Source organism: Nicotiana tomentosiformis, chromosome 3, assembly GCF_000390325.3.
Source record: "Nicotiana tomentosiformis chromosome 3, ASM39032v3, whole genome shotgun sequence".
NCBI classification, from domain to species: Eukaryota; Viridiplantae; Streptophyta; class Magnoliopsida; order Solanales; family Solanaceae; genus Nicotiana; species Nicotiana tomentosiformis.
Genome location: NC_090814.1, coordinates 53013156 through 53023528, shown reverse-complemented (window position 1 = coordinate 53023528; position 10373 = coordinate 53013156). Strand labels below are relative to the sequence as shown.

At 38.6% G+C, this 10373-nt stretch overlaps 1 non-coding gene across 1 annotated transcript; it reads left to right on the top strand.

Moving 5' to 3' along the window:
- The first annotated feature begins 9325 nt into the window (after nucleotides 1-9325).
- Nucleotides 9326-9432, top strand: LOC117273803 (small nucleolar RNA R71). Its single transcript, XR_004503831.1, has one exon. It is a non-coding gene; the product is annotated as a small nucleolar RNA R71 (small nucleolar RNA).
- The last annotated feature ends 941 nt before the right edge of the window (nucleotides 9433-10373 follow it).

The window sequence follows — 10373 nt, the reverse complement described above, 5'->3', positions numbered from 1 at the left end:
ACCTTTTGTATTATTTGCGGAGGTTCATAGAGGGTCTTACATATGGCATCAAACTTCAGATGGTCAGAGAGGCTGAGACTGAGATTTCTTTCACCCGGGTAGTGGAGATCGCCAGGAGGATTGAGCGCATTGGAGGCCCGGTGAGAGAGACGATCTTTGATAAGAGGCCTCGTGATTTTGGAGCATTCAGTGATGCCTCATCTGGATGTAGGAGTTTCTTTGGTAGAGGACATTCCATCATGCCAGTACAGTTAACCCTACAGGTCACACATGGTACTTCTAACAGTCATTGTGTGTATGGGTCTCGTTCTGAGCAGCAAACACTTAGTGCACCTTCAACTCCTATTAGTGTACCACCGATTTATAGTTATTATAGTGGTAATTTAGGCCATCATGGTCAATATGAGATTTAGCAGCCACGCCAGCCGATTGTTTGCTTTGAGTGCGGGGATGCGATTCATATCAGGAAGTATTGTCTAAGGATACATGGCAGTATGTCACAACAGGGTACTCGATTGCTTCACCACCCACTCAGCCAACTAGAGGTAGGGGTCAGGTAGCCCGAGGTGGAGGCCGCTCTGTTAGAGGTGGAGGTCAGTCAATGAGAGGTCATCCTAGAGGTGGAGGAAAGGGCTCTGGAGCTCAGCCGTGTTGTTATGCATTTCTGGGTAATCCTAAAGCGGAGTCGTCTGATACAATTATTACAGGTATTATCTCAGTCTGTCATAGAGGTACTTTTGTATTATTTGATCAAGGTTCTACATATTCTTATGTGTCTTCCTATTTTTCTTTACATATCAGTATGCCTTGTGATTCTCTTGATGTTCTTATTTTGGTGTCCACACCGATTGAATATTCCATAGTAGTTGATCTGGTGCACTGATTATGTGTTGTTACTATTAATGGTTTCTATAATATAGTTGATCTTTTGTTATTGAATATGGTAGATTTTGAGGTCATTCTTAGTATGGATTTATTGACCCCGCATCATGCTATATTGAATTGTCATGCCAAGACTATGACTTTAGCTGCGGAAGAGTTGCATAGATTAGAGTGGAAAGGGACTCTCGGTCACTCCACTAGAAGGATGATTTGATATTTAAAGGCTCGACGCATAGTTGAGAAGGGGTATTTAGCGTAGTTGACTTATATCCGAGATTCTAGAGCAGAGGTTCCTCCTATAGATTCGGTGTCGGTTGTGAGGGAGTTTCCAAAAGTATTTCTTGCAGATTTGTAGAGTATGCCACCTGACAGGGATATTTAATTTTGTATTGATTTGGTACCGGGAACTCAACTTATTTCTATTCCACTGTATCGTATGACTCCAGCTGAGTGGAAGGATTTGAAGGATCAGTTACAGGATTTGCTCCATAAGGGATTCATTAGACAGAGTGTTTCACCTTGGGGTGTGCCAGTGTTGTTTGTTAAGAAAAAAGGCAGATCGATGAGGATGAGTATTGACAATCAACAACTGAACAAGGTGACTATCAAGAACAAGTAAATATTTCCTAGGATTGATGATTTATTTGACCAGCTTTAGGGTACCAAGGTATTTTCCAAAATTGATTTGAGATCTAGCTACCATCAGGTGAAGAGTAGGGCATCAGATGTCCCAAAAACAGCTTTTAAAACTCGTTATGGTCATTACGAGTTCTTGGTGATGTCATTTGGTTTGTCTAGTGATCTTGAAGCCTTCATGTATTTGATGAACCGAGTGATCAAGCATTATTTGGGTTCCGTTATGATTGTCTTTTTTGATGATATTCTAGTTTACTCTCATAGTAGAGAGCAACATTAGCATCACCAATGGATTGTACTTCAAACCTTGAGGGATTATCATTATCTATATGCAAAGTTTACGATGTGTGAGTTCTTGTTGGACTCAGTTTCCTTTTTGGGTCCTGTTGTGTCTTCTGATGGTATCAAGGTGAACCCTAGAAGATTGAAGCAGTTCAGAATTAGCCTAGAGCTACGTCAGCTATAGAGATTCAAAGCTTATTGGGTTTGGCAAGCTACTATCACCATTCGTGGAGGGGTTTTCATCTATCTCAACCCTATTTACCAAGTTGACTAAGAAGGGTAGTCTTTTCAGATTATTTGACAAGTGTGAGGAGAGCTTTCAAAGCTTAAGACGACCTTGAATACAACCTCAGTATTGGTGTTTCCCATAGGTTTGGGGTCTTATACTATATATTGTGATGCATCACGAATTGTTCTTGTCATGGTATTGATGCAAGAGGGTAGGGCTATTGCCTACGCGTGACCAGCTCGAAACACACACTTAAATTATGCTCGCTAATCAAATATAATATAGTATAATATCGTATCCATAGGGATTGGATTTGAACAGTATTCTCATAGTTTCTAGCTTTTATTGATATCCAAGATGATCACAATTGAGAATAATATGAGTTCTAACTAAAATTAACTAAGATCTAAAGCTATTAATGTCACGCCCAGAAACCAGGGAGCGCGACCGGCGCTCAACCGATTGAACCCGGCCGAGCAAGCCTATTAGATTTTCTTCTACCCAAACTTATCCATGAATGGATATAATACAAATTTTCATTAATTAGTCAAAAGGGTGTTCATGTCTACAATACCAATTCACTTACTAATAGTTTCATCATTTTTAAAGTCTCAAATCGAACAAGTAATACAACAACAACAACAACATAATATTCTTTGACTTTCCCAGCACCAATACGCAACCCACACGATGTCTACGGAGCATCTAGTAAATACAAAAGAGTACTATGATAATGCCGGCAACATGGCCCCGACCATACCTCAAACACAATACACGAGGAACAAAAGATACATGACCCCAAAATGAAGTGGGGCTCACCAATTCAGCTAGGAAGAGGATGTACCACTATCACTGATTAATGTCTCCTGCTGTGGAACCACCTGCATCCATTGAAGATATAGCGCCCCCGGCAAAAGGGACGTTAGTACATATGGAATAGTACTAGTATGAATGACAAAAGACCTTCTCAATAGAATGATAAATAATACAAACAAGAATATCATAATATCAATAGAAGCCTTAAACAAGATCAAACCTCAATTTAGGATCAAAACAATGTTCAAATTAATTTCCATATCTCACATTCGGAAATTTATTTTTAGTATTGATATACCATTGTTCACAATACCAATACCACCGTAATCTCAGCACGAAGTCCGATCATGACCCGATCGGTTAGGCTACCTCATTAGAGACATCAACCACAATTACTCTCAATATCAATACCACCGTATTTAACACGGAGTCCGATCACGACCTGATCGGCTAGTCTATCCATTAGGGACATCGATCACAATAACCATTTCAATTACAATTTCAGCACAATCACCACCATGTGTGTGGCATTGTGTCCGATCACGACTCGATTGGCTAGGCTGTCTTATTCGATACATCAACCTTTTTATATCGATCATCGCATTTCATACTTCTTTCACATATTTTCATTTCATTGGCAGTAATGGCCATAATTATAAATCATTCTTGGCACGTTGGCCGTACTTAGTATTTCATGCTCACCTTTTCACTTTCCTACATCAACATCATCATCACCAATAACAGCAATCCAAATCAAGGTGTGTAGTACACCTGTGAGCGATTGAGAGTCTAAATCACATAGAGATTCTTCACAAAATTTGGCATGATGTCCTTCGTTTGAATTTGACTTGAAGTCAAACATTTTTAATGCACAACCCATATTTTTAACACATCCTCAATTGATAACATAACATAAATAAAGCATTTGGGATACTTATGTAACATATATCTTTCAACCCAATCTTACTCGGAATAGCCAATTTTATAATGAACCACTCGGGACGTACATAAATTACATGAATGTTGTGGGATTCAATTCTAAGAGAAGAGTTTAGCCAACATACCTCAATTGAGTTTCCTTAAACTCTAAAATATTCCAGAATTCTTAGCAACTTCAATCTATTGTAGAAATATAACAAATTGAACCAAAATTAGGAAGATGATCATGGTTCTAACTCATTTGAGTATTTTATCAAACACTAGGTATGAATTAAGGTTTGAAGGTCCTTTTATAGAGGATTCAATCATCCCACAACCCATTCTTTACCATGCTTAGTTCAACAATTTTCCTACACCCCTTGATATCATATGTATGTAAAATAAATAACTCTCATGCCCAAAATATATCTTTCTAATTACCCATTTTTAGATAATTTTAAAATTAGGGGTTAGGGTGTAAAATCTTACCTCTAGGATGAAGAGCTTGTGGGTTATCCTTATTAATATTCCAAGATTCGAGCAAGAATTGAAGAACAATTATTAAGGAACACCTTCTCACTCTAGGAAACTCTCTATCACTCTAAAATGTCAGATTTTAGCTCAAAAATGGCCTAAAGTGTGTATTTAACGAAGTAGGGTCGGGTTTTAAAAACCCAAAAATGGAGCTCCGGAACAAGGTCTGTGATCGCATAAGCGATCACTAATTTATATGCGGTCCGCATATCGGTCGCATAATTTGGCCTCCAAAATTGGGCGTGACTGACCCGGTCTGCGGTCATTATGCGGCCCGGAGACCTGTTCTACGGTCGCATAATGCGCCGCAATTCTGACCTCCAAACTGGCCCATCCCTGCCTCACTCTTCGACCATCATGCGGTCCGCAGAGTGATTCTGCGACCACATAGTGGGCCGCAGAAACGTCCTCTTTTGCCAAAAATTTTCCTTTACTCCTTAGTGCATTGTTCATTTGCAAAAGCTTGCCGCGAAGAATTTATACAATCCTCAAACACGTAAGTCCAATTCGGCACCACGAAACATTATTTTCTTTTGCAAAATTTTACTGGGCTTTACACTTAAGTGCTTCAAAATTCTCTGGGGTGTTACAATTAACTAATGACAATAGAAATAAAGGTAAGCAATGAAGTTATCAATAGGAGAAAATAGGGGTTGATAGGATAGGTGCAAAAGAATTATTTAGGATCTAACTCTAGACAATTCACTTTTAATGTTCAAGTGAGTCTCTCGAATTCACTCAATTATTAGTTCAAACGTTCAGAAAAAACTCCTCTCTCGATTAAATCATAACCCCACAAGATGAACCAATTTAAGCACGTGAAGATATGCAAGAATGCGTAGTGGATTGATCTTTAGGAAAACCTCTTTCGATTATTCTACTAACAAGTGAATATAGATGCAGTAATTAAATCATCCAAATACTCTTTAATACATAAAACTAGAGTTATAATCCACAAACAATCATCAACACACCAAATCCATCAAACCCTAAAGAGAACTACTCCATATATATGGAGAAATTCATCACAAATAAAGTTAAAGTATAGGAAAACATAAATTCAATCCAAATTCGGGTCTTGAGTGAGGACGGAATGATGAAATCCTTATGCTCATGTTCTTCCCACTCCTCCTTAACCTCCTTAAATTGAATATGTGTCAAAAGTCCAGAAAATAATGTTTTTCCATGTATATATACCAAATAGGGTCGGGCCCAGAGGAAATCACCCTTTCCTAGCCGAAATAGGATATTTACTCGGTAAATATTGCATAGGAGCACAGTATGGGGAGACACGCCATACGGGGCATTAGTGAGGAAATCCAGAGAGTTAGTTCTGACAAGCAGTAGGGAATTGTACAAGCGCGGCACCCCCACGCGCCGCGACAGTGGGGATTTCTCAGAGTACGAACCAAACTTCAATTTTTTTACGTCGAGACTTGGTCGTCGACCCCCGAACACGATCCCAGCTTAATCCATTGGGCTTTTATTCAGACTTCAAAGCTCCAAATCACTTGAATTCATTCCATATTAGATACATAGCTCGGAATCACTCCTACAAGGCATAAAACACAAATAAGTGCAAATCACTACCAATTAAAGCTCAAACACAAGTAAAGTGTAGCGAATTAGAGTGCAATAAGCGACTATAATACGCAATTATATCCTACCATCAACACCCCACACTTAACCCCTTACCCATCATCGAGCAATCAAACTACACTTCAAATAAACACGACTCTTTTCAACAAATCTCATAACTCATCACACCAAGAATATTTATAACAGATCAAGCACAATACCGTAACATCCTAGCCTCAAGATTTGACTCACAAGCACCACACATTATTTATAAACCGCTCACTTACTCTAACAAGAGGTCAAGGACATTACCTTTCCTTCATGAATTAAGTGCCCTCACACAACAATAGAGAGTAGTTCCACACACAATAAAGATTAAGAACAATTAGGAACTCAAGATAGAAAAAAAAATCACTCACTCTCAGAAACAACATTCTTATGCCACAAAAGGCATACCATAGGCTTGCCCGTAATGTAATACTCTACTAATCGAGCTTATTTAGTCAAGGATCAAGTAGGACTTTATTTGGTTGTAATGTAGGCTGCGGGATGGGTAGGATACATTTGGATATAAGAGTGACTCCACCTCCCTAAGTACTTTAATACATACATTTCATGGTTCAAAACCCCACACTTATGTCAAACCAAAACTCGACCTTCACATCAATATACATTAACTCCCTACTTATTTCAAGCACAATTACATCAAGTTACTACTATCAAAGAACATTTTTCACAATCATACACATATTTTTTCTTTCTTTTTCAATTCAAGTGGATCTTTCTTTTTCAAAACAGTGCACCTTCTTCCTTATTTCATTTGTTCCACTCAAAAGCCAAACCAACCACCCCACACTTCAACTTTAACAAAGTTCATAACAAATTCAAGTGCTCACGAGAGGTACAAGCTTCAAATAGATGGTCAATTCAAACAAATGGGTAAGGCTTGTAATATGGTTGCCAAAGGACAGGATTACATGCTCAAAAGGGGGCTAACTACGATACATAACAAATAGGTGGGTAAAAGCACATAAATGGCTCAACAAAGAAATGCCTATATCACTTCCAAGACTGAATAAAACGACTATTTCATTTTGCAAACACACAAGGCAAGTTCTAGACATAAAATCCAATGCACATAATACACAAAACCTCACACTCACATGGCACATAACTCACTCAAGATTGGACTCATCAAGACACTCTAGTCAAAGTAGTTAAGCAAAGTTAAGATCATGCACTTTAAGGTACTTATGCATGAGTCACCAACTGAGCCTAAGTGTCACACTAAGGCACTCACTATTCTCAAGGTATAATAGAGTCCAGAGATATTGATTTCCATCTAAACCATAGCACAAGGTTTCCTAATCCTAAAGAAAATAAAAACTAACTACACCCGGTTCAAACAAAATCCTTGAAAAAGAACCGTGGCACAAAGAAAAACCAAGGGGGAATTAATACACTACCTAACAAAAGAAAAAGTTTTGTCTTTTTCTTTCGACTTTAATCCCTTAAGAAACCCGTCAAATGATATCCATCGTCGGGAAAAATCAAACAATTTAAAATTTTTATGGCTTTTTCAATTTTCCAAATACTACAACTAACAAAACTAACACATATACATACAACATACAATTAGCCCCCACCACATACTTTAAGTTGTGGCATGTACCCATGACACACAATTAAAAAGCATAAGGTAGATGAAACTTTCCTGAACATCTAGTCGGGGTCTGAGTCGAAGTCGGTCTCCATTCCTCGCGCCCAAACTAATGTGCACATCCATGTAGACAATGTTTTCTCAGCCTTTTTGGGGTACACCCCACGCTCATCTTTCTCGTTCACTGCATCCTTATCTTTCGAGCCCTTCACTTTCCACTCAACACTTGCAACTGATTTTTCTAATTTTGCCTCCTTTTGTACATTCATCTTAAAAGTCATAGTCTCCTCTCCCACTCTATGCATGAGTTTTCTCTCTTGAATATCCAATATAGATCTACCAGTTGCTAAGTATGGTCTTCCTAGGATACGGAAGGCCTCCTTGTTCTCCTCCATATTCACCACTATAAAATCCATAGGAAATACGAATTTATCCACCCGAACTAACACATCTTCCACTATCCCTCTGATGTTATAGTCGTTTGGTCTGCCAGCTCCAAAGATATTGGCACCCACCTTATCTCTCCAATATCCTTCTCCGGTTTCCTATAAATAGATAGAGGCATCAAGTTAATTGAGGCACCAGGATCACATAAAGACTTATCAAAATTTATAGTTCCTAATGATCAAGGTATAGTAAAATTCCCTGGATCTCCACACTTTTGTGGGAGTTTATTTTGCAATATCGCGTTGCACTGCTCTGTGAGCTTGACCACTGAGGTCTCCTCGATTTTCCTCTTCTTTATCAGGATTTCCTTTAAGAATTTGGCATAAGCAGGCATTTGTGAGAACAATTCTGTGAATGGTAAGTTTGCATGAACCTGTTTTAGCATATCCAGAAATCTCCCAAACTGCTTGTCCAGCTTTTCTCTCTATAGCTTTTGAGGGAAAGGTAGCGCATGCATATGCTCGCTCTTATCATTTTTCTTCCTTCTTCTTCTCTGTTTTCATTGGGCCTTTCTTCTTTTTATCAACATCATTCTTCAACTGCTCCCCACTTTCTTTTTCAAGTATCACATCATTTTGGATCAGGGTTGAATCTTTCAACACTTTCCTGCTTCTCAAGGTTACAACAATCACTGTTTCTTTGGGATTATTTTCAGTATCAGCGAGAAGAGTGCCTAGAACCCTCTCAGATAATATTGAATCAATCGATACCACTTGATTCTCCAAATTTCGAATTGTTGTCCCTTGTATTTCCAATCTCTCATCAGTTTCAAAATGAAGGCCTTCATAAGATCTTCTAAACCACGCTGATTGGATTGTTGGGGCTGAAATTGCTGCCTTGGCTGATTCATAAAACCATGACCTCCTTGTCCTCGAAATCTGGGGTTGTTTTCTTTCACTGCATTTGCAGCACCCCAGATGAACTCCATGAAAAAACGGGGTGCTTCTGACCCATTAAATTAAAATTATAGTTCCCCACAGCATTCTCTTACTCAGTTGAGGCTTGACACTCATGAGTAGGGTGTCCTCTTCCACATATATCACAAGCTGCGTAAGGATCATTTTTTATTGAGGCTATAGTCAGCTTTAGAAATTTCTTTAGCCATAGCATCAAGATGTACCTTCACATATGTGTTAGCATCAACGTGGTGAACACCAGTCGATCTTCTTCTTTCAGCACTCTCAGAGGGCCACTGATTTACATCTTTAGATAACTCATCAAGAATTGTAACTATCTCCTTTGGAGTCTTCTTTATCAACAGGCCTCCAGTTACATTGCTCAATGTTCTACGCGAGGCCGGTGTCAATCTATCCCAAAAGTCCTGGAGTTGCATCCAGAGTTCAGTTCCGCTATGTTGACACTTTTGAATAATCTCCTTAAACCTCTCCCATGCTTCAAAAATAGTTTTAGTATCTTTCTGGCAGAAGTTATGAATTTCTCTTCTAAAAACTTGCACGTTTTAGCTGAGGAGAAATATTTATCAAGAAATTTCCTGGTCATCTCCTTCCAAGTTCTAATATATCCCGTGGGCAAGCTTCGAAGCTACTATTTTGCATCATTTTAAGCGAAAATGGGAATGCCCTTAAATACATTGCATCTTGTGACACACCATTTTATTGAAAGGTATTCATAATCTTCTTGAAGTCCATTAGATGTGTGTTTGGATCTTTATTTGGCTTCCCTCTGAACACACAATAATTCTGAAGGGTTTGAAGCAAACCTTGCTTTAACTCAAAATTATTTGTTGCAATTGGAGGTGGTCTAACAATTAATAAACCTTTATTGTAGACCGGTCTAGCATAATCACCAAGTGGTCTCCTATGCCCAAGAGCTATATTTCCGAACTGGTCTGCAGCCAAGGGTTGATTTTGAGCAATTCTCCGACCCATCTCTTCTTCGTAGATAATCTGTGCATCTTTAATGGTTGCTTCCTCAGCATCCCATGCAACTTGTTCTTTTCGTTGGGCTGCTTCTCTCGCAGCCAAATCTACATTATCTTCACTGTTTTCAGCCATGAGTTCTTTGGTTGAGGATTGCCCAACCTTTTATGATATCTTGGTAAAATTTCTTTCCTTCCTCAGTTGTCGCATTTGTTTCTCAATTTCTGGCTCGTATGGTAGCATTTCCTTCACAGAAGTTCTAGTCATGCACCACTCTGCCATGTAACCTACGCACAGTCAAAGAATACCACACGTAAAAAGAGAAAAATAAAATTAAATAAAAAGAAAAAAAATTCTAAATTAGCACTATAAACTATTTCAAAATTGTTAATTGAAAATTCCCGGCAACGGCGTCGAAATTTGACGAGCTCAGAACAGACACTTAAATTATGCTCGCTAATAAAATATAGTATAGTATAATATCATATCCACATGGATTGGATTTGAACAG